Source organism: Mastomys coucha, unplaced genomic scaffold (assembly GCF_008632895.1).
Source record: "Mastomys coucha isolate ucsf_1 unplaced genomic scaffold, UCSF_Mcou_1 pScaffold21, whole genome shotgun sequence".
NCBI lineage: Eukaryota > Metazoa > Chordata > Mammalia > Rodentia > Muridae > Mastomys > Mastomys coucha.
The window spans coordinates 154256920-154262069 of NW_022196904.1; the positions used below are offsets into that span (position 1 = coordinate 154256920).

A 5150-nucleotide genomic window follows, 5' to 3' on the forward strand; every position below is an offset into this window, starting at 1 on the left:
GATGAGTCATTTGCCCAGGCCATGAACTCTAAGTGGCTTATCTGCCCTCTTCTAAATCCTGTCTTTGCCCTTGCCTCTATGGTATAAGTACCAGTCCAAAGAAAATCTAAAGTCTTACTCCTAAGGTCTCCTGGATTCTCCTCCTATTGCCATCTCTCCCACTGAAGGCTCTTGGTGCTACATTCTCCCTTGGGAGATCTTCTCCCAACACTACCCCCACATCACTGAACACCTTTTCATCAGCTGTCTTTTTTTTTTAAGCCTACAGCACCCAGTATTCCCAGGCGGTCTCCCATCCAAGTATTAACCAGGTCCGACCCTGCTTAGCTTCCGAGATCGGGAGCTTTCAGGGTGGTATGGCCGTAGACTCATCAGCTGCCTTAATTAGAGTTTCTATTGCTGTAATGAAACACCATGACCAAAAAGCAAGTTGGAGAGGAAAGGGATTATTTGGCTTATGCTCCACATTGTAGTCCATCATTGAAGAAAATCAGGACAGAGAACTCAAAAAGGGCAGGAACCTGGAAGAAGGGAATTAATGAGGCCATGGAGGGATGCAGCTTACTGCCTTGTGCCTCGAGGCTTGCTCAGGCTGCTTTCTAATAGAACCCAGGATCACCAGCCCAGGGATGGCACCATCCACAATGGGCTGGGCCCTCTCTCATCAATTACTAATTAAGAACATGCTCTACAGGCTGGCCCACAGCCCAATCTTATGGAAGCATTTTCTTATGAGGTTTCTCCTTTCAAATGATTATAGTTTGTGTTGAGTTGACATAAAATCCAGCCAGCACCCCCAGATGAGAATCGCTAGGAGAGCCACTATGCCACAAAGCAGTTGTTTTCCAGTGTTTGGTCTCATGGTATTTTTTTCTCTTTAAAATTATGGAGAACTCCCAAAAGTGCTCAAAAGCAAACAGAAATTAGTGAGAAGAATAGCGCTGTGCTCGGTATTTGCAAACCTTTGCGGTGTTTGGCGTAATGGAAGACAACTGGATCCTCGTGTCTAGTTCTGCAGCCTGTTTCCATCACAAGCTATACAGCCTCTGGAGAAGTCCCAAGCACATTCACATAAGAGACTGGGGGTGAGAGGCTTTGTTCTCAGAATGGTTCTAACTGCACAGACTCTCTGGAGGAATTTCCACTAGCCTCCCCCCACAGAGTATTCCATGATAATACACTGAAAACCACTGATGCACCAACAAGATCTCAAGTCCTGGTAGGCACTCACGAGCCATGTGACCTGGGCATTAGTGTGATATAAGAAAGAGGCTGGTATAGATAGGCAGGCTTTAAAAAGCAACAACCACAACAAAACACACACACATACAAAAAAAAAAAAAAACAGCTTCATGTATTCCTGGCTGGCCCTAAAATCATTAGATAAACAACCATGGCCTTGAACTATATCTATATATATCTCATATATAGATAGATATCTCCTATATCTACCTCTGAGACACATGGATTACAGGCATGTGTCATCAAACCCGGATTTGTATTGAGCTGGGTGGTTGAACCCAGGCCATCTACATGCTAGTTAAGAACGCTACCAACAGAGTTATATTTCCAGTCTCACAGATTTTTTTAGTGCTTCTCTCAAATACACTTAAGAAAGGGCCGTGGAGTTATCTTTAGGGACAGTGCTTGGATACAAAGAAATCATGCCCACTGATGCAGTATCAGGAAGATCTGGAAGTGAAAATTGAAAGTAAATTGTGCTAACACTTGGTGGCAAAGAATATCCTTTGGGCTACCCCTTCCCAGAATTCCTTGGGTCACATCATGCATGATGCTCCCTTGCGGAGAACTGTAGCTAATGGAAGCCAGTGTCTTACTTGTACCACATTCTCCAGCAGCATCTGTTGTATCTGAGCCTTCCAGCCCTCACTGACTCATTCGACTCACTGTTGGCCCACTACATCAAATGGGAGGTCCCCCAAAATGTCACCCCACAGACAAGAGTCCCCTGGTCGAATGTCCCATGTGGATGGGCTGTTGGGGAATCTCTTTCTCCAAGTCTTGGTGGAGACTGGCTGGGGCTCTCACCCTCCCAGGCATACTTCCTATTGTGAGCATGGATGGGATCTGGGACTCATCCTGATCTATTTCCAAGCTAGGTAATGAGCAGAAATTCTTAATTAGAGTCGGTTCTTGGGGACTTGCTGCTGTGGATGTTATAAATAATAGTGTGGTCTGCATTGAGCATTGTGAAAATTAGCTTGGCTCTCTGGAGCACTCTGCTTCTCCTTCTCAGCCATCTTTTACAGCTACATAGGACCGATAACAAGCTCCAACACACCAGCCACTCAAGGAACTTTTCATGGTAATTTTAACTGACTCATATAGCCCAGCCCACGTTTCAAAACTACCTTGAGAAAGGACGTCAGGGACATAGCAGCCCTGACTCCAAGCACTCTGAAATTCAATTTGAGCCTAGTTGGAGAAACATGACTGAAATGTTTGGGGAGAAAAAGCTGTTCACAGCAAGAAAAAACAAGGGCTAGTTATTACCTACCTCCTTCAGCAGGGTATCAACCACGTGGGGGTCAGGCTGCTGGCACCAACAAGCAAGGGATGCACACTGCCAGGCTATCAGGTAGGGATTAGCAGAAGCATCCAGCTCATCTGAAGGGGGCAGCACCTATAGCTACTGGTGGTTAAAGGCTGCATGAAGGAAGCTTCTGATTTCCAGAAATCTAGATTTATTTTTAAATGTGAAAACTCCCTATATTTAAATGTTTCTACATTTAAAGACTGTGTGTGTGTGTGTGTGTGTGTGTGTGTGTGTGTGTGTGTGTGTGTCTAAAGTTGCTAAAGCTTTTAACAAAACGTGTCTGTGGGGCTGGTGAGATGGCTCAGCAGGTAAGAGCACTGACTGCTCTTCGGAAGGTCCTGAGTTCGGATCCCAGCAACCACATGGTGGGTCACAACCACCCATAATGAGATCTGATGCCCTCTTCTGGTGCGTCTGAAGACAGCTACAGTGTATTATGCCGGAGGGAGTGGACCTGGAATGAGTGGGGCCTGAGCAAGCAACGCCGTCCTGAGTTCAATTCCCAGCAGCCACATGACAGCTCACATCCATCTGTACAGCTACAGTGTACTCATACACATAAAAAATAAATAAATAAATCTTTTCAAAAAAAAAGTATCTGTGGTGCCAGTTTATATCCTATAAACCCCAAATCTTATTTCTCATAATGCAGGACAATTTTACCACACAGGATGATAATATTCCCTCCAAGAGGTATAGACTACCTAATAAAAGTCACAGTACCAGACATGGAAAACCTCCCTCGAGGTTGTCAGTCACAGGAGTCCAAGAGACTAGGTAAGACCGGGTAAGACCCTATTGCTGAAGGCAACACACACTTGTGGCTTGGAGGGATTGAGCCAGAACTCGCGTGGAAGCTTCATCCCTGAGGACTTGCTTTATAGGATACAAGTGTTATGTAAGCTACCAAGGAACCAAAATGAATGAATGAATGAATGAATGAATGAATGAATGAATGATCAATCCCACACAGCTATAAAGCCTACAAACCCCAACAATAATGACCAGAATGTCATGACCACAAGGATGCAATAGCGGCACTTATATCGTGGGAGTGACCAACAGTCATCTAATTGGTATTAAGTCCCACTCAGTAGAAGGGAATTCGTGCCTGGCAGTGCAAAGCCAGCCTACTATATGTGGCTGATGAAGACGCAGACTCTAAAGTAGAACCTGCTACTTCTAGACTAGTATAATTTCCCAACTGCATTCTAAATACTTATCCTTGTGTCTACCTGTAAGTATAGCTCTTATCCTTCATCAGAGAAGCTTCTTTTTGAAATAGGCAGAGACCATCACAGAAATCCACAATTGGTCAAAATGCAGAGCACAGTTGACTGCAGGATGCCCATACCATGCTGATACATCTATAGTTCAACCCCTACACTTAAGGCTCAGGGAACGTTCTGGGAGAGGGAACAGAAAAATTGTTAGAGCCAAAGGACCAGGATATGGGCTTCAAGACAGCATCTTTTATATATAATAGGGAACTGCACTGTCTTAGTCAAGGTTTCTATTCCTGCATAAAACATCATGATCAAGAAGTTGGAGAGGAAAAGGTTTATTCAGCTTACACTTCCCATATTGCTGTTCATCACCAAAGGAAGTCAGGACTGGAACTCAAGCAGGTCAGGAAGCAGGAGCTGATGCAGAGGCCATGGAAGGATGTTACTTACTGGCTTGCTTCCCCTGGCTTGGTCAGCTTGCTTTCTTACAGAACCCAGGACTACCAGCCCAGGGATGGCACCACCCACAATGGGCCCTCCCACCCATGATCACTAATTGAGAAAATGCCTTACAGGTCGACCTCATGGAGGCATTTCAACTGAAGCTCCTTTCTTTGTGATAACTCCACCTTGTGTCAAGATGACACACAAAACCAGCCAGTACATTCGCCCCATGAAATCTCAGCAGTGTGACAACACCAGCTGGCATCCCAAAGTGGATGGGAAATCTCACAAGGCCCAACCCCTAGATAAAAAGCTACAGCACTTAATGGCTTTTAAAAGTGGAAGTGTCAAGCCAGGTATGGTGGCACACACCTTTAATCCCAGCACTTGGAAAGCAGAGGCAGGCAGTTCTCTGGGTTCAAGGCCAGCCTGGGACGCAGAGTTCTGGAACATGGAGAAACACTGTTGGGGAGGTGGAGAGGCTCCCAGTGTTCTCCAGGACAAGCTACCTGATAGATTATCCAGTCCTAAGTGATTAACACTAAACACATATATGTATGAGCAATATTAAATGGACTCAGTGCATTGTATTTTTATGTGGGTGTGTGTTTGTGTAATAATAATAATTTAAAAAGAGGTCATGAAGTTGAGAGGGAGTTGGAGGAACACAGAAGGAGTTAGGAGTGGGAGAAGGAATTATGTAAATACAATACTTAGGTAGTAATTCTTTAAGAAAGGAAATGGTACATGAAGGGAGCAAGTGAGGGGCTGGAGAGATGGCTCAGCAGTTAAAAGCACGGACTGCTCTTACAGAGATCCTGAGTTCAATTCCCAGCAACCACATGGTGTCTCACAACCATCGGTAATGAGATCTGGAACCCTTTTCTGGAGTATCTGAAGACACCTACAGTGTGTTCATATAA

General features: G+C 44.9%; 1 pseudogene; it reads right to left on the minus strand.

Moving 5' to 3' along the window:
• Positions 1–259: 259 nt before the first annotated feature.
• On the minus strand, positions 260–368 carry LOC116104194 (annotated as a pseudogene).
• Between the last annotated feature and the right edge of the window lie 4782 nt (positions 369–5150).